Source organism: Perissodus microlepis, chromosome 11, assembly GCF_051167445.1.
Source record: "Perissodus microlepis isolate ML-2025 ecotype Zambia chromosome 11, ASM5116744v1, whole genome shotgun sequence".
Classification (NCBI taxonomy): Eukaryota; Metazoa; Chordata; class Actinopteri; order Cichliformes; family Cichlidae; genus Perissodus; species Perissodus microlepis.
Window position 1 is genome coordinate 4,971,848 of NC_140471.1, and position 24,554 is coordinate 4,996,401.

A 24,554-nucleotide genomic window follows, 5' to 3' on the forward strand; every position below is an offset into this window, starting at 1 on the left:
GTCGTAGATCACTTCACATTGTCAATTCTGTACTCCAATTGCTTGACTAGAGAGTGATACCCTGGACCAATCACATCTCCCTCTATTATGTCTTGCAGAGATTTTGGATATTTTGCCACCATCTTTTTGGCAACTTCAGTAGAGTTCCTTTTACTTATCCTAGAGCTTTTTTTTTTCATCATCTCAGAAACCATCTCTCTTCTCATGCGTGGACTTGGCCGTTTTCCTCTCTCCAGTGATTGCATCAATTCCTTTGGAAACTTGCTCCATGGCTGCTGCTGGAGGTTGAGGGTGATTTAGGTTAAACAGATTGTGAGGATTCAGGAGGTTGTGGAGAGGCACCAAGTGATGAGCTGCTGTTTTCAGGAGTATGACCTGCAAACAAGCACACACACACACCACACTGTAAAATCGAATTAGTTCCCAGAACTCAAAAAAATTGAGGAAACTCGTTGCCTCAAAATAATTGAGTAAAGCTTAGCTAAAAATGACTAAATTAGGACAACTTATTTATTTTGAGTACTCTGTACAAGCTCATTTGTTCCCAGAACTCAAAAAAATTGGATCAAGTTTACGTAAGATGACCAAGTTAGGGCAACTTACTCATTTTGAGTACACTGTACAACCTTGTTAGTTCCCAGAACTCAAAAAAATTAAGGAAACTCGTTGCCTCAAAAAAACTAAGTAAAGCTTACTTAAGATGACTGTTAGGACAACTTATACATTGCAAGTCTACAGTATTAAGAATAACTTGATATTTCTGACTGTACAATACTAATTGTTTACTTACTGACAAACATTTCAAGTTCAACTAAATGAAAAAACAATTTGTGGTAACCTGAATATGATTAAAAATAATTAACAACACTTTTTGTAATGATGTTAAAATCACCCCAACTTTTATTTTCAAACACAACAAAGTATAACAGCCAACATGCTGGACACTGTTCTGCTGAACAACAAACAATTATATTGTCATCACTGTAATCTTACAATGAAACAAAATCTCACATGTAATTATTCTGAAAATAAGTTTGGGCCTACCACAAGTTTGTTTTGTACTTACTTATATAATCAAAATAAAATATATTTGTTGTTCTGTCACAAGTGCAGTCTCTGATTAAAACAACATTCATTTCATTCCAACACAGGAGCTGGAATGTTGTATTATTTTAAGGATGGCTTGTTTCCAGTCCAGGCATTACTGCCTGAATGACTGTCATAGATCGAGGTGATCCAAATGTAGGTGCAGAAGAAAGTCTTTAACTTCCCTTAAGTACAGTGGCAGTGGATGTGGATTGGAGATGCAATGAGCTTGAACCTGCAGGCGACCATCTTCACTGACCACACCATCTGTGACGGAGGACTCATCTCTCCTGTTGTCCTGCAAGAAAACAATCATATTTTTTGGAACATGAACTTAATTGCTTTCTTAAAAAAAATTTTTCTGCATTTGGTATAAAACAGACTCCAATTTAGACAATGTCAGGCTCCCTCCCCACCGGAGAGCTGACATTCAATGTCCCAATTGTCAGTCTGGATAGCCCTGACCACCACCAAACACACAATAATGTCATGAAAGCATAATTTTAAAAAGGGCTATGCAAACATGGCCAATAACTTTCATTCTAATGATGTGCAAAATGATTTGGGCACAAAACAAATTTTTCTGTTAGAAAACTTGCAGACTTCACTATATACAGGGAGTGCAGAATTATTAGGCAAATGAGTATTTTGTCCACATCATCCTCTTCATGCATGTTGTCTTACTCCAAGCTGTATAGGCTCGAAAGCCTACTACCAATTAAGCATATTAGGTGATGTGCATCTCTGTAATGAGAAGGGGTGTGGTCTAATGACATCAACACCCTATATCAGGTGTGCATAATTATTAGGCAACTTCCTTTCCTTTGGCAAAATGGGTCAAAAGAAGGACTTGACAGGCTCAGAAAAGTCAAAAAATAGTGAGATATCTTGCAGAGGGATGCAGCAGACTCAAAACTGCAAAGCTTCTGAAGCGTGATCATCGAACAATCAAGTGTTTCATTCAAAATAGTCAACAGGGTCGCAAGAAGCGTGTGGAAAAACCAAGGCGCAAAATAACTGCCCATGAACTGAGAAAAGTCAAGCGTGCAGCTGCCAACATGCCACTTGTCACCAGTTTGGCCATATTTCAGAGCTGCAACATCACTGGAGTGCCCAAAAGCACAAGGTGTGCAATACTCAGAGACATGGCCAAGGTAAGAAAGGCTGAAAGACGACCACCACTGAACAAGACACACAAGCTGAAATGTCAAGACTGGGCCAAGAAATATCTCAAGACTGATTTTTCTAAGGTTTTATGGACTGATGAAATGAGAGTGAGTCTTGATGGGCCAGATGGATGGGCCCGTGGCTGGATTGGTAAAGGGCAGAGAGCTCCAGTCCGACTCAGACGCCAGCAAGGTGGAGGTGGAGTACTGGTTTGGGCTGGTATCATCAAAGATGAGCTTGTGGGGCCTTTTCGGGTTGAGGATGGAGTCAAGCTCAACTCCCAGTCCTACTGCCAGTTTCTGGAAGACACCTTCTTCAAGCAGTGGTACAGGAAGAAGTCTGCATCCTTCAAGAAAAACATGATTTTCATGCAGGACAATGCTCCATCACACGCGTCCAAGTACTCCACAGCGTGGCTGGCAAGAAAGGGTATAAAAGAAGAAAAACTAATGACATGGCCTCCTTGTTCACCTGATCTGAACCCCATTGAGAACCTGTGGTCCATCATCAAATGTCAGATTTACAAGGAGGGAAAACAGTACACCTCTCTGAACAGTGTCTGGGAGGCTGTGGTTGCTGCTGCACGCAATGTTGATGGTGAACAGATCAAAACACTGACAGAATCCATGGATGGCAGGCTTTTGAGTGTCCTTGCAAAGAAAGGTGGCTATATTGGTCGCTGATTTGTTTTTGTTTTGTCTTTGAATGTCAGAAATGTATATTTGTGAATGTGGAGATGTTATATTGGTTTCACTGGTAAAAATAAATAATTGAAATGGGTATATATTTGTTTTTTGTTAAGTTTCCTAATAATTATGCACAGTAATAGTCACCTGCACACACAGATATCCCCCTAAAATAGCTAAAACTAAAAACAAACTAAAAACTACTTCCAAAAACATTCAGCTTTGATATTAATGAGTTTTTTGGGTTCATTGAGAACATGGTTGTTGTTCAATAATAAAATTATTCCTCAAAAATACAACTTGCCTAATAATTCTGCACTCCCTGTACAGTGTAGACCCTCTAAACTAAGTTTGGGGGATGTGATCTTTCAAGAAATGCAGACCAAACTGTTGTTGTTTGTTTACTTACACAGCATTTCTTGTAGAATTAACTGGAGTCACCAGCAACAGCATAGTGCAGTCATATCTCAAGTCTAATAACAGAAGACAGGAAAAGATCAGTAAAGAAACAACTTCCCCAAACCAAAGCACAAATAAAACAATAAGTAAAACAGGCTGATCTAAAGTATGATTAAAGTTCAGCCTGATTAATATAAATGTCACTGACAGTTGCTAATACATTGGAAAACCAAAATACTTACCACTGAGTTGATGTCTTTCTGTCCAACAGCAGGAGTGCTGGTCCCGAGCCTCAAAGACAGTAAGAAGCAAGCAGAGGGAGAAAAAGCAGAACATTTTTCAGAAACTGATGTGATCCTTAATGGCTGTGCAATCATTGTAACATAGAGTTTGCTTATGTTGTTAAATAAAGGCTAGATTTGACATTAATAGATGTCACAGATGTTCAAAAGCTGCCACAAAGCATGAAAAAACATGGGCGTCTGAAAACTTTGGTGCATTTTTGCAAATATGTGATGTCTTGATAAATCGAGCAGATATTTGAACTTTACACAGCTACATTCTCGCCTGAAAATATCTTAAAAGTTTCTTTTGTGACCCAGAAAAAGTAATACGTTTTTTAGCTGCGCTCCTCCGCCATTGCCGCGCTTACAAGTACACAGGCTCTGACAACCATGGCCGACAAATGCGATCCTCCTTTTCCCCAGACTACCCTTTCTGGGTCACAAAATAACCTTTTAAGATATTTTCATCCAAAAATGTAGCTATGTAATGCTCAACTATCTACTTAATTTATCAAAATATCACATATTTGCAAAAGTGCTTCCACGTTTTCGGAGAGCTCTGTTATCCACCAGCGCGATAGAGGTCAAAGCTTGATAGAGTCCGCTAGCACAGCTAACTCCTGGCGTATTGTTTTCAACCCCCCCTGCGGTCTTTTGCTACTCAGGTTAAACATGATATATATATAATTAGTTAGTTAGTTAGTTAGTTATGGCTATGGATTGAAAATTGACAAAAACTGAGTTCAGCCTATTAAATATTTTTAATTAAACACAATATTACATTTTACAGTGCAAAAGGATTCAATTTATGTAGGCAACTTCTAGCGCTATTTGTATCATTCATTACAATACTTGACTTACATCTCAGTTTCGAAGTGGCAATGGCTTTTTGTGCTTGAACTGGCCTCAAAGCCGAGTGCAAATCAGATTCTTCAATGAACTGAAAATCATCATTTGTCTCTACCCCAATAAGTAAGGTTTCTTCAAGAATATCATTTTTCACTTCTGAAAGGTAAGGGAGGACCTCATTGATTGCAGTCCTTAGAAACATTGGTTCAAATTCAGTCATTTCTGGAATCAACAAAGAATGAGGCGCTGACAAAAGGCAAAAGTAATATTATATTTAGTCAAGTAACACTGTGCATATATAAATAAGATGAATTTCTGCTTTTGGGGCATAATATAAGGGATTGTTTACACCTTTTATTTTCTGCATATATAAAAGGAAAAGGTATTTCACTTTCATTTTTCCCCTCCCATCACAACATTTTCTTTTTAATCATTGTAGTAAGCACACATACATTTTAATATGGTTTCCCAATGACAGTGGTGACATAAAAAAAAATCTTATTTTGACAACACACTGTGTCTGTGAAGGTTCTCAGTCATCCAGGTAATTGTAGTCTAAGGAGCTTGGAAAGAACAGCGTCTGGACTTCTTTAAGTTGCTTGAAGACGCTTCACCTCTCATCCGAGAAGCTTCTTCAGTTCTAAGAGTCAAATGGTGGAGAGTCCCAGATTTAAACCCAGTGGGAGTATCCCCCCAAAGAGGGACAAAGGACCCCCTGATGATCCTCTACCTAATCACATGAGCCAAGGTGTGAAAACGGGTGTGGGTCACAATCAGCCAGTGTTGGGTTTATGTTTTATTATTGTCATTTGTATTGAGAAATATATAACCATATATACTTACAGGTGTATAATCGATTGTGTAGTGAGAGGACGTGTGATCCTTAGTAGTCTGCAAAGACTCTGTGTGCATTCCAGAGTGCTCTGGCATACACACTCACATCCTGGGGTCATGAGAGAGGTCGTACCTTCTTTTATTGTTTTATGGTATGATAAACACATCTATGCATAAGTGCCTTTTGTTTAGATGAAGTGCTGGACTTCCAGGCCAGCAGGTTTAGGGAAGTCATTTATGGGGTCACATCTTGACCCCCACATACACACACACACACATACACACAGACGGTACTCTTTGTTCACATGTATACCTATGTAAGATATCCTATGTTAATGAACCTATGCATATTCATGTAACGTCAATAAAGAGCAGTGCTATGAGGGAGCAGACGAGAGCGACTGGGGTCAAGCGAAGGAACGGCGCTTGTCATACTTCTCTCCCTCGTGCACGAGATCAAAGAGCTCTGCTTGGTGTTCAATGCTTTTTGCTGTTGTAGTAGAATTGTCTCGTTCCAGTGAGGGGTTGTGCTAGACAGACCCATCAGCCAGGGTTTCGGGTGAGCCCATTGTGAAACCTGGCCCCACTCCATCATGTGATTTCCTGAGTTTAGATGGTCCAGGGTGTGAGTGGGCGTTAAGGCATCTGGGAAGGGATCTCAAAACTGGATTATAGATGGGAGACAGTTGGTGTTGTAGGCCACCGCCTCTGTTCAAAGATGGTCGCTCACAGTGGACATAAATGGCTTCTTTCACTACTCTTTCAAACCATCTATCCTCTCTGTCCAAAATGTGAACACTGGCATCCTCTAAAGAGTGACCTTTGTCCTTTATATGCAGATGGACTGCTGAGTCTTGTCCCGTGGAGGTGGCTCTTCTATGTTGTGCCATGCGCTTGTGAAGTGGCTGTTTGGTCTCTCCAATGTAGAGGTCTGGGCATTCCTCGCTAGACTGTACAGCATACACCACATTGTTAAGTTTGTGTTTTGGAGTTTTGTCTTTCTGGTGAACCAGTTTCTGTCTGTATGTGTTGCTGGGTCTGAAGTACACTGGGATGTCGTGCTTGGAGAAAACTCTCCTGAGTTTCTCTGATACACCAGCTACATATGGGATGACAATGTTGTTGCATCCATCTTTCTTATCCTCCCTAGCTGGTGTCTGATCTTCTTTTCTGTGCCTCTTTGCTGACTTTATAATCGCCCAATTAGGATAACTGCATGTTTTGAGTGCTTCCTTTACATGTGTGTGTTCCTTCTTTTTCCCTTCAGGCTTAGGGGGAACAAGCTCTGCCCGGTGGTGTAGGGTCCTAATTACTCCAAGTTTGTGTTCCAGAGGGTGATGGGAGTCAAAGAGGAGGTACTGGTCCGTGTGTGTGGGCTTCCGGTAAACTTCAATGTTGAAGTGTGTGTTCCAAGCTCCTTAGACGACAACACACTGTGTTTAAGAGGAATGACTTGGTGGCCATTAACAAAGTATGCTGGTAATGGATCAAAATCAACCAAGTCAGTAATGTTAAGACATTGCAGCCTTGTACTGTCCTTTGTCACAGAGTACACGTGGTATTCAGAAGAACGGTATAGTATAGCTTTTATTTTGGAAAGAGACAACTTTGCTTGTGAGAGACAGAAAGAGGCGTTGAAAGTCTGCTCCAACCGAACAGTCGAGTCTTAATAGCGTACTTACAACTGGGCTCGTCAGGCACTCTTCTTGGCTGCAGTGGTTATTATTATATTTAAATGCTTCCAGCTCCCGTTTTTGCTCGATGACAGCTTGTACTTTTCCACTCTCCTTTTTCTCCGTCCTCGCGCTCACAGACACATAACGGGTATGGCAGTCCATTCTCCCTGCAGCACGGACTACACTGCCCATGAGGCTACATTCTTTAGAGCTATGCCTGTAACACTTTGCCTATTAGCTTAGCAAAACAACAACAACAACAAAAAGGCGCTCTCTTACCCAGGAAACACACAGTCGCAGGGAGAGCGTCACCCTGTAACCATGGCAACCGTAACGCTGCAACCTGGAACAACAGAACATAGCTGTCAAACAAAACCCAAACAGTCCTGACCCACCACAATATGAAACAGAAAAATACCGCCGTGTAATCCATTTATTTCAACAAAGTAACTGTATTCTAAATACCACCTTTTTAAACGGTAACTGTAACGGAATACAGTTACTCATATTTTGTATTTTGAATACGTCACGGCGGTACATGTATTCCGTTACTCCCCAACACTGGTGACACCTAAGTATCGAACCGAACCAAACCGTGAATTTTGTGTATCGTTGCACCCTTAATATATATTGTGGCGTGGGTGTGGTCTCTGGCCAGCTGCAGAGGAGGGGTGACGCAGTGAGCTCCCGGGGCGGCGCAGGGGCGGGGTGAACAGGTGTGCTGGGATCTGACAGTGATTGTGTCTCTTTATATATTGGCAGTGACAGTCGGAGGGAGGAGAGCGGACGTGACAGCAGAGAGAGAGCGGGAGTGTCTGTGTCCCAGTGAACAGTACAAAAACCACAGTGTCAAATAAAAAGTTCTGCTGTCATCATATTCGCTCCAGCGTATGTTTATCGGGTCCAAAGTGGTGTTCAGTTAACAACCTCCAACTGAACACCACGAAAACTAAAGAACTTATCTTGGACTTCAGGAAGGGCAGAGCAGACCCGGCCCCACTTTACATTCACAGGAACTGTGTGGAGAGGGTACACTCCATGAGGTTTCTGGGCGTGCAGATCTCTGATGACCTCTCCTGGACTGCAAATACCACGGCGGTGGTAAAAAAGGCCCAGCAGCGTCTCCACTTTCTGAGAGTGCTCAGGAGGAACAACCTGGAGGAGAGGCTGCTGGTGACATTTTACAGAGACACCATAGAGAGCATCCTAACATACGGCATAACAACATGGTATGCAGGGTGCTCAGCTGCGGACAGGACAGTACTGCAGAGGGTCATCAACACAGCCCAGAAGATCACTGGCTGCTCTCTGCCCAGCCTGGAGGTCACTGCAAACTCTCGGTACCTCAGCAGAGCTGGCAATATCATCAAGGACTACTCTCACACCAGCAATCAACTGTTTGAACTATTACCGTCAGGCCGACGGTACAGGTCACATAAAACCAGGACAAACAGATTCAGGGATAGCTTCTTTCCCAGAGCTATCACCGTAGTAAATAAGCACAAAAACAATTGAACCTGCTTAGCTATACCATACCGTCACTGCCATTATATTATGCTGCTATTCATACTGTCATTATATTAATGCTGCTATCCTGTATATATCGTACTTACTATTGTTTGAGTACTTACGATTGTTTTATTGTACTTTTTATATTTTACATTTATATTTATTATTGAATCTTGCACCAAGGGAGTGGCACTCCAATTTCGTTGTACTCTGTACAATGACAATAAAGGCTATTCTATTCTATTCTGTTCTATTCTATTCTATTCTATTCTATTCCGAAAGAAATACTGACTGACCAGGGCACGTTGTTCATGTCGCGCACATTGCGGGAACTGTACGAATTACTGGGTATTCAATCTATTCGGACCAGCGTCTACCACCCTCAGACTGAAGGGCTGGTAGAGAGGCTGAATAAGACTTTAAAATCCATGGTTCGTAAGTTCATTCGCGAGGATGAACGCAATTGGGATTGCTGGTTAGACCCTCTGTTGTTCGCAGTGCGGGAGGTGCCCCAGGCCTCCACGGGATTTTCTCCCTTTGAGCTGTTGTACGGCAGAAAGCCGCGGGGGGTGCTCGACCTGATTAAAGAAAACTGGGAGTAAGGTCCGAGCCCTGCGAAAAGGGAAATTCAGTACATGCTGGACCTGCGGGCAAAGCTGCACACGCTGGGGAGGCTCTCACGAATTTGCCCCAGGCCCAGCAGCGGCAGCAACGCCTGTACAACAGAGGGGTGAAACTTAGTAGTGACATTGTAGTGACCATCTCACACAGGCCCAGAGGGCGGATGTTGCTGCATTGCAACAGCGCTTTGCCGATGTGTTCTCCCCCTTGCCCGGCCGTACTTCTCTCATAGAGCACCATTTGGAGACGCAGCCTGGCGTGATGGTGCGTTCACGGCCCTACAGGCTGCTGGAACATAAGAGGCAAATTGTTTTCCGGGAATAGAAGGAAATGCTGAGGTTGGGAGTAATAGAAGAATCACACAGTGCTTGGTGTAGCCCCATCGTTCTTGTGGTGAAGAAGGATGGGTCTATACGGTTCTGTGTCAATTATCGCAGAGTGAATGAGGTGTCACGTTTTGATGCTTATCCCATGCCCGGGTCGACGAGCTCCTGGACCGGTTGGGCACCGCTCGCTTTTTCACGACACTGGATTTAACCAAGGGCTACTGGCAGATTCCCTTGTCTGCAGAGTCCAAGGAAAAGACGGCCTTCTCCACTCCGTACGAGTTGTACCAATTCGGACCGGGTGCTGCGGCCCCACGCTTCCTATGCTGCCGCCTATCTAGACGACATCATCATTTACAGTGACACGTGGGCGGAGCATGTGCGGCTTGTGGCCGAGGTGCTGGAGTCCCTGAGGCAGGCAGGGCTCACGGCCAACCCGAAGAAGTGTGCAGCTGGACGGAGGGAGGTACAATATTTGGGGTACCACTTGGGGGGCGGGCAGGTGCGACCTCAAGTGGATAAGACGGCGGCAATTGCATCCTGCCCGCGTCCCAAGACGAAAAAAGGGGTGAGGCAGTTTCTGGGGCTGGCCGGCTATTACTGGCGGTTCGTACCAGGGTTCGCGGACTTGACCAGCTCCCTAACTGATCTCACCCGCAAGGGTGCCCCGCATCTGGTCCAGTGGACGGAACGGTGCCAGGCGGCGTTTGTGCAGGTGAATCGGGCTCTCTGTGGAGAGCCGCTGCTGTTCACACCTAACTTCTCCCTCCCTTTTTGTCTGCAGACTGACGCCTCGAGCAGAGGGCTGGGGGCCGTTTTGTCCCAGCAGGTAGGGGGAGTTGACCGGCCGGTCGTCTACATCAGCCGTTCTTGCTTTTTTAATTTGTCATTTATTAAAATTATAAATATATATTTTAACTCAAAAGTACAGTTTTTAAATTTAATGTTGCTGAAACAACAAAGTAATAAAAAAATGAATCTATCTCATCGAGAAATCACTCATCTTTGGAAAAGAGAGTTTATTACAGAGAAATGTCTCTTTCCAAAATAAAAGCTATACTATATATAGCTATATATATATATATATATATATATATATATATATATATATATATATATATATATACACGAGTATCGTTGCACCCCTAATACATATGTATTAGGGGTGCAACGATACTCGTATCGATATTGAACCGTTCGATACAGTGCTTTCGGTTCGGTACGCATATGTATCGAACAATGCAAAATTTTTAAATTTATTTTATCAACTTTTCTTCTGACGATGCTGTCTGTGTTGAGAGCTCAGTGGATCTGCGTTCGACTACTCCGCCTAGGCTGCACTGTCGAGCGCAGATCCACTGAGCGCAGCGCAAGCTAGCAAGACAGAAGCTAAGCTCGTTGCAACATGGCAAATTGAACCTCCCCCACCCTCATTCAGATCTGGCCTTTGGAACTATTTTGGTCTTCATGTGAAGTATGACCCTGAAGGTAAGCGCGTCATGGACAAAAGTAAAACTGTATGTCGGATGTGCCACGCAATGCTCAATTACATGGGTGGGAACTACTGTTAGCGCAGTTAGCTCGTTAACGTGTTGGCCGTCCAGCCCCACGCACGGGGCGATCCGTGGCAGCTCGTTAACGGAGATTTGCCGTGTTGTGGCGTTAATGTCATTTCAGATTAACGCTGACAGCACTAGTGGGAACACAACGAATATGACTGCACATTTACTCTGACATCATCCTAGTGCAAAGACAAGTGGAAGCAGACAAAAACAACAAGCACGCATGCTACAAACTTTACCCGAGTCATTTAGACAGCCGTTAGCACATGATTCTCCTTATGGGGACCTGATATGTTTAATATGCTGCTGAGAATATAGCCCAGAAGAAGCGTATAGTATAGCTTTTATTTTGGAAAGAGCCATTTCTCTGTAATAAACTCTCTTTTCCAAAGATGAGCAATTTCTCGATCAGATAGATTTATTATTTTATTACTTTGTTGTTTCAGCAACATTAAATTTAAAAACTGTACTTTTGAGTTAAAATGTATATTTATAATTTTAATAAATGAAAAATTAAAAAAGCATGAACATTTTTTGTATCGAAAAAATATCGAACCGTGACACCAAAGTATCGAACCGAGTCGTGAATTTTGTGTATCGTTGCACCCCTAATATATATATATAAAACACCCAGCTTTTCCAGGGGCGATCTAGAGAAACTTTCTTAGGGTGGCATGAGGGTGCCAAAGAAATCAAATGTGGTGGCAAAATCAAAGCCTTTTTTTTCCAAACACATATGCAGGTGGTTACATATGGTTAAAATAATTCAAATGCAGTAAGTATACACGTTTTTCATATAAATATAGTCTATAACTTAATTATTGTCTGTAGCCCACATAATTACACACTTTAGTTACATAAAACATGTGAGTTTTGATCTTATGTACTGTATAGCCTGTATAATAAATAAATATGTAGCCCAATAAGTATAAAATCCAGAAAGCTACACAACATGGGGCAGTTCATTTAGAAACAGAAGTCTAACTTAAATTTCACACTGTTTTTTGTTAGAAAACAATCACATTGTTAGATGCTTAAATTACACAAAATGTCAGAAATCTGCACTGTCATGAACAAAAATTTAACCTAATTTTTCATGATTTGTTGGATTAACCCACTGAGGTCTGAAATACAACCGGCCATTTTTGACTCCGTTTGAGTTTACATTTGTATTTCACCCTCAAATTGTTTCATTTTATTTTTTTCCCCTTGCCTTGTTTGGTATCATTCTTTTCAGCTCAACTGAATTTAGTTGGGTTTTTTTTCACTAACATACTGCATTAGTATTACTGATCTGAAATCACACAAAGAACTTAAAATCCTAGTAGTATTTCTTTACTGTAAAAAAAAACCACAGACATGTTGAGTAAATTTTTATAACTTGAAATGCAAATATAAAATGTACATTTTGTAAACATAAACAACAATTTATCTAAAAATGCAGCTAATACACCTGCCTTTTTTTTTTTTCATTTTGTACAACCATTTATAAATATTACTCTAACTAAAATGAGAGAACAATCAGGTGTTGCAATAAGATGCCCCACAAATGGTGTGTGCCAGTAAAAAAAAAAAAGTTTGTCCACCAAAATACAGAGGAGAACAGCACAGGGATAAACCTGCAGGCCTGACAACAGGAGTTGTATCACTCCGCTGGTTTTCTACTTAGTGACAGTGTTTACGTTGCAAATGTGCCTTTGTGACATTCATTAGTGCCCTCACTGACACATAAAACAAAACAACGACTACACAACAGAACAACTACACAAGACAACACAACACACTAAGTATACACTCAACACTAAACATCACAAATCTCCCACATCTTAAAACTCTCTCGCTCGCTCTCTCTCGCTCTCTCTCTTGCTCGCTCGCTCCCTCTGTCTTGCTGCCGTTACCGTCACTCCCAAAACGCTCCCCTCTTCCTAAACAACCAAATCCCACGTGTTGACTTTTTTAATTGGTCGACATGGTACATTTTTCCACTGATAGGAAACGTGGCTTTATTTCTTTCTTTACTGTTTTCGCGCTGTCCTTAGAAAACGCTTAAAACACACACACACAAAAACAGTATTTAGAAAAAAAAGCATGGCTTATATATATTATCATAACTCTGGATTTACTGGCCTGTAATTAAAATGTAAAAACTTTGAAGTCCGAACTTTCAATGTGGGCTGAAATAGAGACTCAGTGTGGCTGCAGCTTGTTGCTATGTCAGCTTACATCAGTCATGTGATTTGGAGGTGCAGCGTGTCCGTGGACCACGGAGGGTTAATGACACTCACCTTCCTTCCATTTCCACAGTGTAACATCCAACCACCTGTGTAAAAAGCGAAATTCCCATGGTGTTGTTCAAAATGTGTTCTGGCACAATCATAACCATCGCTTGCTACTGAAAACAAGAAAAAAGCCGGTCCTGCTATGGGCTGAACCACTTGTTAATGGTGGAGGTGGGAAACACTATGCAATATATTCAGTTTTAGCATTTATATTCACTGTTGACTGTAACTACGCTCAAACTGTTAATGCTATCTTATTTTAATAAACAACATTGTCATAGTCAAAACTGGGGTGGCACTTGGGGTGGCAAGGGATCATTTTAGGGTGGCACTTGCCACCCATTGCCACCCTTCTAGATCCGCCCCTGCCCTGCGGGCGGTTTATCCTTCAAGCTTGGGACCTCTACCAGAGGCCTGGGAGCTTGAGGGTCCTGCGCAGTATCTTAGCTGTTCCCAGGACTGCGCTCTTCTGGACAGAAATCTCCGATGTTGTTCCCGGGATCTGCTGGAGCCACTCGCCTAGCTTGGGAGTCACCGCACCTAGTGCTCCGATTACCACGGGGACCACCGTTACCCTCACCCTCCACATCCTCTCGAGCTCTTCTCTGAGCCCTTGGTATCCTCCAGCTTCTCGTGTTCCTTCTTTCTGATGTTGCTGTCATTCGGAACCACTACGGCCGTCTTCTTCTGTTTGTCTACCACCACTATGTCCGGTTGGTTAGCCAACACCATTTTGTCCGTCTGTATCTGGAAGTCCCACAGGATCTTAGCTCGGTCATTCTCCACCACCCTTGGGGGCGTCTCCCATTTTGACCTCGGAACTTCCAGGCCATATTCGGCACAGATGTTTCTGTATACTATGCCGGCCACTTGGTTATGGCATTCCATGTATTCCCTGCCTGCTAGCATCTTGCACCCTGCTGTTATGTGCTGGATTGTCTCAGGGGAATCTTTACACAGCCTGCACCTGGGGTCTTGCCTGGTGTGATAGACCCCAGCCTCTATGGATCTTGTACTCAGAGCTTGTTCTTGTGCTGCCATGATTAGTGCCTCTGTGCTGTCTTTCAGTCCAGCTTTGTCCAGCCACTGGTAGGATTTCTGGATATCAGCCACCTCCTCTATCTGCCGGTGGTACATACCGTGCAGGGGCCTGTCCTTCCATGATGGTTCCTCGTCTCCCTCCTCTTTCTTGGGTTTCTGCTGCCTGAGGTATTCACTGAGCACTCGGTCAGTTGGGGCCATCTTCCCAATGTATTCTTGGATGTTCATTGTCTCATCCTGGACTGTGGTGCTGACACTCACCAGTCCCCGGCCCCCTTCCTTCCACTTAGCGTACAGCCTCAGGGTGCTGGACTTGGGGTGAAACCCTCCATGCATGGTAAGGAGCTTTCTTGTCTTGATGTCAGTGACCCATGTACCTGTTCATCTTAGCCGCTATGATGCCTGACAGGAGCTTCCACGTGGTGCTGAGGCAGGTTATTGGTCGGTAGTTGGAGGGGACCAGTCCCTTCTGGGGGTCCTTGAGGATCAGGACTGTCCGGCCTTCGGTTAGCCATTCCGGGTGTCTCTCGTCAACTAGCAGCTGGTTCATTTGTGCTGCCAGATGCTCGTGGATTGCATTCAGCTTCTTCAGCCAGTAATAAGATGGGAATGTTTGGTGATATTAAAGTCCTGTTTGTGGCACATTAGTATATGTGAGGGGGCAAACTCCTCAAGATGGGTGGTGACCATGGTGGCCATTTAGAAGTCGACCATCTTGGATACAACTTTTGTTTTTTCAATAGGAAGAGGGCCATGTGACACATCAAACTTATTGGTAATGTCACAAGAAAAACAATGGTGTGCTTGGTTTCAAGGTAACTTTATTCTTTCATGAGTTATTTACAAGTTTCTGACCACTTATAAAATGTGTTCAATGTGCTGCCCATTGTGTTGGATTGTCAATGCAACCCTCTTCTCCCACTCTTCACACACTGATAGCAACACCGCAGGAGAAATGCCTGCACAGGCATCCAGTATCCGTAGTTTCAGGTGCTGCACATCTCATATCTTCACACCATAGACAATTGCCTTCAGATGACCCAAAGATAAAAGTCTAAGGGGGTCAGATCGGGAGACCTTGGGGGCCATTCAACTGGCCCACGATAACCAATCCACTTTCCAGGAAACTGTTCATCTAGGAATGCTCGGACCTGGCACCCATAATGTGGTGGTGCACCATCTTGCTGGAAAAACTCAGGGAATATGCCAGCTTCAGTGCATAAACACATCCAATGTCCAGTGGCCTTGAGGTTTCCATTGATGAAGAATGGACCCACTATCGTTGTACCCCATATACCACACCAAACCATCACTTTTGTTGGTCCAACAGTCTTGGAGGGATCCATCCAATGTGGGTTAGTGTCAGACCAATAGCGGTGGTTTTGTTTGTTAACTTCACCATTCACATAAAAGTTTGCCTCATCACTGAACAAAATCTTCTGCGTGAAGTGAGGGTCCTGTTCCAATTTTTGTTTTGCCCATTCTTTAAATTCTGTGCGCCGATCTGGGTCATCCTCGTTGAGATGCTGCAGTAGCTGGAGTTTGTAAGGGTGCCATTTGTGAGTAGCTAATTTCTGCCGTAGGGATGTTCGACTAATGCCACTCTCCAGTGATGTGCGGCGAGTGCTACGCTGTGGGCTCTTGTTGAATGAAGCTAGGACAGCCACTGATGTTTCTTCATTAGTGACAGTTTTCTTGTATCCACAATTTGGCAAATCCAACACTGAACCACTTTCACGAAACTTAGCAAGCAGTTTGCTAACTGTAGCATGGGAGATGGGTGGTCTCGTAGGATGTCTTGCATTGAAACCTGCTGCAATGACCCGGTTACTGAGTTCACCAGATATCAACACGATTTCGATCCGCTCCTCACGTGTTAACTTCTTCGTTGAAACCAAGTACACCATTGTTTTTCTTGTGACATTACCAATAAGTTTGATGTGTCACATGGCCCTCTTCCTATTGAAAAAACAAAAGTTGTATCCAAGATGGCTGACTTCTAAATGGCCACCATGGTCACCACCCATCTTGAGGAGTTTGCCCCCTCACATATACTAATGTGCCACAAACAGGACTTTAATATCACCAACCATTCCCATGTTATTACGGTGTATCCATATAAATCGCCCACCCTGTACGTTACATTTTACTGTGATTTACTGGGATATTTGTTAGTGATGTGCGGATCGATACTGAAATATCGATTCCTCCGATACCAGTCATTTATGTTCTAGAATTGATTCTCATATTAAAATATTGATATTTTAGTAATTTAGGGTAAATTTGTAGTTCATCATTAACAGGAACACAGTGGGAAAAAAACTATGGGGCGACCGTGGCTCAAGAGTTGGCAGTTTGTCTTGTAATCGGAAGGTTGCCGTTTCGAGCCCCGGCTCCAACAGTCTCAGTCGTTGTGTCCTTGGGCAAGACACTTCACCTGCTGCCCACTGGTGGAGGTCAGAGGGCCTGGTGGCGCCAGTGTCTGGCAGCCTCGCCTCTTTCAGTGTGGCTACAATGTAGCTTGCCATCACCAGTGTGTGAATGGGAGGATGACTGAATGTGTAAAGCACTTTGGGGTCCTTAGGGACTAGTAAAGCGCTATACAAATACAGGCCATTTACCATATATCATTCGGATTGTCTACATGAGAAGGAACTACTTCCTCTTCCGCCTTTCATAGTCATATGCGAAATACAGCTGTATAAATGTGTTCAGCCCCTTAGCGTGTGCACTCACAACAATGGCTGTTTGGCTAGACGTATTTTACCTCCACAAACAGCCGAGATGTGGTTTGCGATACATGTGGCAAGACAGGGAGGTGTTGTGGCAACACCACTAACCTCATCAAATACCTCAGAGTAAATCATATCACAGAATATGACGAGCCTATGTTGAGGCGAACTGAAGCGGAGGAGAGGGACAGGCGCTGCTAGGGCGAGACAGACGTCTCTCACGGAGTCCTTTAGTGCTGCAGGCAGGCAACATGTTCAAATAGCGCACAACTTCAGGTTTTTTATTTCTATATGATAATTCTGCATTATTAAGCAGTAAGAACAAGTAATCTGATATCCTTTAATCATTATGAAGCTATAATTTGAGATACAATAAAAGATACAATAAATAAAATACGTTTTTGTACAAAGTATCGGTATCGGATCAGTATCGTCGATACCACCCCAAATTTTACTTGGTATCGGATCGGAAAGGAAATCAGTGGTATCGCACATCATCATGTTGTAATGACATGAGTAAATCTTCAATATTATTTATTTGCTTGGTTATTTTAGGAGTGTTTCTGAGTGAGGGAGAGAGGAGCCATCATCCAGCGTCAAAGAAAACATCCAGGTAAAGTGACGTGGATCAGTGGATAAACCTGTCTCCACTTTCAAGGGAGATACTCTTAGAGAGAGACTATCTGAGCCATCCTTAAATTATAGTGTTTTCAAATACACATACATTTTTAAAGGACAAAAATGAATATACAACTTTCAGTGACAAAAGCTTTGCATGTATGTTTTAAAACTTCATCAGATGAGCAGGATATCACTCTTGGACTATCTGACCTGCCAAAGCAGCATTGAATGACCACCACACATGAGCATGTTCCTGCAACATTCAGCATCTCATCCTTCATTTGTGTGCTTCTGCTTTTGGTAAGTAGAGTTACCTAACTACAGTAACTCTAAACACATGCCATCCATTTCTAACGGCCTGGTTACTTCCTGTCAGTTATTTTAGAAACCATGTGGTCACCTGACCTAACACTGTTTTTTCTTGTTCCCCTTAATGCTGAAGTGTCAAATGTCAAACAGCTGGAGAGGAAACTACACCAGTGTACTGGGATGTTTCACCAACACGTTCCAGACGCTGTTCCTGCCTTTCATGGTGACATCACCAGAGACAGCCCCGCCCACCTCAGGACCTCGCCATTGATCATGATGATTATAATGATGACAGCGAGCGGAACTAAGACTGTAAAAATCCACAACCAAAATGTTTAGATGCTTTCTAATTATTAATGAATACTGAGAGCCTCTTTCTGTGTTTTGTCTGTTTTGTTTTGTTTTTTTACCTCATTAATTACTAACAAAGTTCACCAAACTCACCCAGTTTACATTCTGTATGTGTTTTCATCTTTACCAGCCACACTCTAACTGCAATTAAGAAAGAAATTGTTATTTTTATCTTTTGTAATCGATGATAATTCATTGAATATACTGCGCTGCTTCATTTTATTGCGTCACACATTGCTTTAAGTTTTTCGGTGTCAAGTTATTTTTTACTGCTGTTTGAATTCTCTGTATGTTTGACCCTATAGACTGTTTAATGCTTGTCTTCCTGTTTGTAACCGCTGCCTGTTTTTGACTAACGATTTGGATTTCTTAACACAGCATCTGTGTGTCCTCCCTTTGTGTCCTCTTCCTCTGCGAATGTGTTACATGTGTCACAGATTCATTTTATAACACAGCTTTCCCACAGTGAGTTGCATCAGCATTCATTCACAGCACATTTGAGAATAATTCAGATTAATACAGTGATATTAAAGTCAGAATTATCCTGACAGAGTGCCACTGTAAATTATTTTCTTTCATTAGGTAAATTCAGTTCAAAAAGAGTTATGAAGAATCAATTTGGCATCAGGACTGTAGCAATATGAGATTTCCATGTATTTAGTCTAGTTTTTCTAATCATGTTAGAAAATAGGAAGAAAAATATGCAATTAATAATGCTGTTGGTTAAACTCGTGCATAACTTTTAGTGTTTTTTGCATATTAATTATACTGAAATACAGATGGTGACCCTAACTGTACAGAAGCATACTAAACAGATGACAGACATTATTGGCCCAAGCCATCATGCACAGTGAGTCTGATCCTATGCTGTAAGAGTATGGCAAGTATGTTTCTCATCAGTTTGGAAGAAATAATATCACAATGTTAGTGTTTTTTATTTTCCTTTTCTTTTATAATTGAAACTTTGATCAAAGCTACTTATGTTCACAGCATGTAATAATACTGACAGTCCAGGGAATTGTGGTTTTTTTGAGCTAGGGTTAGGGTTAGCAATTCAGAAATATGTAATCAATATTACTCTTGCTGGATATAACAAACACCTAGGAATTTGTATTATAATTCGATTTTCTTGAAATATTCATATTCAGTATCAGTCCTTTTATATTATAACCACATATCCACCCAGGCTCATGGTGGGGCAGGGCTCTGTCCTGGGATCCTTGAGTGACAGGTAATGTACACCCTGGCCAGGTATCCAGTCTATCAGAGTTGTTCTCAATATTTGGTTCAAAAAATGAGTGGAAACAAAAATCCAACTAGGATTCTTGCAAATGGGTCTGTTATAGGTATGTTACAATGTACACGGTATGAAGGTATGTTATGAATATGCTATAACTATAAGTATGTACAGGCTGTAGTGGGTATACAAGCTATGTACAGGCTATGAACAGGATATAAATATGAAACTATACAGAAATATGAAATATAAAGCTATACAGAAATATGCAAGTTATAAACAGTTTTAAACAGTTGTAGAATTATAATTATTGTATTGTACAGAATGATGGTGAGCCTTCTTGAACAGCTTGGAGCAGTTGGTCATCCAGATGAGATCCTCGGAGATGTGGACACCCAGGAACTTGAAGCTGCTCACACGCTCCACAGCCGTCCCTTTAATGTAGATGGGTGGATGTGGGTCAGCATTTCTCCTGTAGTCCACGATGAGCTCCTTGGTCTTCTCGGTGTTGAGCAGCAGGTTGTTTGTGTCGCACCACTCAGCCAGACGATCCGCCTCCTCCCTGTAGGCGGCCTCGTCGTTGTCATTGATGAGGCCAATCACCGTGGAGTCATCTGCAAACTTAATGATGGTGTTGGAACCATTGGTAGGTCTGTTGTCGTGGGTGAAGAGGGAGTAGAGGAAAGGGCTCATCACACAGCCTTGTGCCACATCGTGACTGTAGATGAGCAGTGGTTATCCAGCCGGACATGTTGGGGCCAGTTGGTCAGGAAGTCCAGTAACCATTTACACATGAGGGAACTGATGCCTAGGTCTGTCAGTTTCCTGATGAGTTGTGAGGGGAGGATTGTATTGAACGCTGAACTCAAGTCTATAAACAGCATTCTGGCGTAGGTGTTGTTATTGTCCAGGTGTGAGAGGACAGAGTGCAGCGCGATGGAGACTGCTATGGACAGAAATCTGTGCCATCAGAAACTGAATTTGAATAAGTTAAATTCGAATTTGAATTGCTCGGATTGAATCTGAATTGTAACTTGAATAAATGCTTTTAAAAACTGAATATGAATTAGCCTATTTTAAAATTCAATTTATTGGTTTGAAAATGATCATCACTAAATTGAAATTGAAATTTATATTTTGAAAATGAATTAATTTGCTTTGAAACCGTATGTTATGCTTTAAAAATTTAGCTCTGGAATAATTTCAGATTCACTTCTCACCATTCAGTTTCAGTTCTACAATTCAATTTCAGTTCCAAAATTCAGTTTTTTGGGACTTACATCCGGTTCCGGTTCAAGAGTAATCAAGCGCAGATTAATAGAACTACGTTTTACTAGCGGCTGACAAGACAAAAGCTGTACTTTCTGCGTCCAATTACATCAGGTCTAAAATGAAAGAATTTCATAAAAAGAACAAAAACTTAGATGTAGGTGTGAGATATTTGTGGCTTTAGGACCTGGGGACCTTTTCACGATTTATCTGCTAGAACTATGAATTCTACTCTCTCTATAAAGAAAGAACAAAGTTCCAAAGAACCACCAACACAATAAAAAAGAAAAAAGAAGATACTGGAGAGGGTCGAATCAAAGCGCAGATTTAAATCTGACTGAGATTCTTTGGCATGACCTTAAACAGGACACACAAGCTTGAAAACAAGCTTGAAAGCTTGTTAAGGTGTCACAATGTAGTTATCACAAATGCTTGATTGTAGTTCTTGGCACTACAAGTTACATGTACATAACACAGAACATATTGTAGGCCAGTGGTTCCCAAACTTTTTCTGCTAGGCCCCCCTATGTTTTACGAGAAACATGCCCCCCCCCACGCGTGCGCACCACACGCACAAACACATCCTCCAAACACACACACCCATCTTTTGCTCCATTGCGGTTTATTTCACACCTCAAACATTTAGTAAACAATTAAGCAAATACAAGTAATCTGCAATAAATTACTGGTAGTAATAAAATAAACTACTAACTCTTTTACGCTACGTCCACACCTACATGGGTATTTTTGAAAACGCAGCTGTTTCGTCCACACATAAACGGCGTTTCAAATCACCGAAAACTGACATTTTTTAAAACTCCTTTTTTGCGTTTACGTGTGGACGAGGAATACAGAGTTTGTCACGCAACGTCAAAGGTATGTGCCTTTTTTCACGTCACGCTGTGCGCCACGTTATTGTTTACATGAGATTGTCACGGTCTGTGAAGACAGGCCGTGCGGTGGTGTGTGTGGTGGACCCAGGTGCCAACACAAGTGAGTAGACAGGAGTGAACTTAAACTGAAAGCGAGCCTTTATTATGGCTGATGACACAGAGTTCAAACAAAGCAGAAATGCTGTGGCGGCGATGCGGAGGCAGCTCAGGCGGCCGACCGTGTGGACGGCAAAGAAGTCCAGCTAATGGCCCAGAAAACGGCCAGTGACTGTACAGTCGTGGACATGGCTTGGCAGGACCAGGCGAAGGCAAAGCTGAAGCTGGACCAGGCGACGGCGAAGCAGAAGCTGGCAGCCGCAGGGGTTGACACAGCAGGTGACGGCTGAACAGACTTCCCCGGACCGTCAGCAGACATGAGGATGTGCTGGCTGGGTTCTCCCGGTTCTCCTCGGGCCCTCCAGCTGACGAGACTTGAGGCTGGACGGGCTCCTCGGGCCCTCCAGCTGACGGGGCGAGAGGCTGGACGGGCTCTTCGGGCCCTCCAGCTGACATGATGTGAAGTGGTGTAGATGCTGCAGGGTGCCGGGTAGGCACACCCGGGCATCCAGCAGCAGACGCAGGATGAACAGTTATGGAGGCCCCTGGCTTGACCGGGAGCAGAGCTTCCACATGGGCAGGGAGCAGAGCTGCTAACTGCGGTAAAGGCTGAGGAAAAACAGGCTGTTGAGGCATAATCCCACAGACAGAGAGAGCAGGTGAAAAACAGTCCATACGAAAAACAAGACTTAGACCATTAGGGTGAGGCTCCTGGACAAACATTAAATGATCTCCACAGCAGCTTCCTGTCACACTGTGGAGGGCGAGACATGCCATAGTGATGCGCGACGGCGTGAACGCCGCTTCCTCTTTGAAGCGGCTGTGGACAAAACGTGACTTTCCATGGCGACCGGCTCCTCGTCCTCCGACCACATCCATGCTAGAAAGGTAGCAGGAGATGAGTAGTCCATCACAGCGACGAGGCTGGGCGGCCGGTTCGAGGCGGGGCGGCTGGCGAGAGCTCCTCCTGCGTAGTGCAGTCAGGCGGTGGCGAAGATGCGGAAGCCGATGAAGCGTGAGCCAACTGTGTGTCGGCGGTGAGTCTCACCGTTCCGACTCTGACTGCTTCTGGCTCGCGAGGCAGCAGGGAAACAGTGCAACAGCATGGCTCTGGCGACGAATCACACACACAGGGCAGCTGCTGTTGCAGGCAGGGGAATACGGACACGCTTACCCCTACTTGGCAAGCTAACTTTTCCCGTTCCTCCTCTCTGGAACACTGCAGCCATCTGCCGCATAGCGACTCCACTGTCCGGGTGATCTCCTTCTCTTGTGTCGCTTGTGTCGTTGCGTCGTACTGTCACGGTCTGTGGAGACAGGCCGTGCGGTGGTGTGTGTGGTGGACCCAGGTGCGAACACAAGTGAGTAGACGGGAGTGAACTTAAACTGAAAGCGAGCCTTTGTGTCATCAGCCATAATAGAGTTCAAACAAAGCAGAAATACCGTGACTAAACTATAGCTAAACTGGGAAACTAATACTGTGATAAATTATGGAGACTCAGAGAACTATGACAATGACTGCAAAGACTGGCTGTGAAAACATGGAGGGTGGGAACACAGACGACACGACACAGACTGAATGAAACACAGAGACTAAATACACATAAGGGATGATCAAGGGAAGTGGAAACACATGAGGGGGAACAGCTGATACACATGAACCTAATGACAGGACAGGGAAAGTGAAACTACATACACTGACATTAGACACAGACTTTCAAAGTAAAACAGGAAACATGGGGATTAGACGTGACCTGAACTGAACATAACTACACACAGTGTTGGGAAGGTTACTTTTAAAATGTATTCCACTACAGATTACAGAATACATGCCCCAAAATGTATTTTGTAACGTATTCCGTTCCGTTACTCAATGAGAGTAACGTATTCTGAATACTTTGGATTACTTAATATATTATCATGCTTTTTACAACTACATGAATGTACTATTACTGTGTGATGTATTACTATTACTGATGGTCCGCGGCTCCGAACCGTAGTAAAGGGACCTCTTGCTATTACGTCGGGTTCGTAGCCGAAAACTAGCTTTACTTTGTTGTCTGGGTCAACTTTGCTAGCCAGAGACAGAGAGAGGCGGTTAAAGGCTGCTCCAAAGGAGCTTATTGTTTCGGAGGAAAACACGAACACAGTGTACAGTCGAGTCTTAATAGCTTACTTACAACTGGGCTCATCAGGCACTCTTCTTGGCTGCAGTGGTTATTATTATATTTACATGCTTCCAGCTCCCGTTTCTGCTCGATGACAGCTCCTACTTTTCCACTCTCCTTTTTCTCCCTCCTCGCGCTCACAGACACATAACGGGTATGGCAGTCCATTCCCCCTGCAGCACGGACTACACTGCCCGTGAGGCTACAGTCTTTAGGGTTATACCTGTAGCATTCTGCCTATTAGCTTAGCACAACAACATAAAGGTGCTCTCTCACCCAGGAAACACAGTCCCAGAGAGCGCGTCATCCTGTAACCATGGCAACCGTAACGCTGCCGCCTGGAACAACAGAACATAGCTGTCAAACAAAACCCAAACAGTCCTGACCTGCGACAATATGAAACAGGAAAATACCACCGTGTTATCCATTTATTTCAACAAAGTAACTGTATTCTAAATACCACCTTTTTAAATGGTAACTGTAACGGAATACAGTTACTCATATTTTGTATTTTAAATACGTAACGGCGGTACATGTATTCCGTTACTCCCCAACACTG

At 43.2% G+C, this 24,554-nt stretch overlaps 1 long non-coding RNA gene across 1 annotated transcript; it reads right to left on the bottom strand.

Annotated features, from left to right (window-relative positions):
* Positions 1 to 877: 877 nt before the first annotated feature.
* On the bottom strand, positions 878 to 24,277 carry LOC146377106 (uncharacterized). Its single transcript, XR_014801714.1, has 5 exons — positions 24,008 to 24,277; positions 7,261 to 7,324; positions 3,581 to 3,629; positions 3,349 to 3,412; positions 878 to 1,384 (listed from the first exon to the last, which is right to left on the bottom strand). It is a non-coding gene; the product is annotated as an uncharacterized LOC146377106 (long non-coding RNA).
* Positions 24,278 to 24,554: the final 277 nt, after the last annotated feature.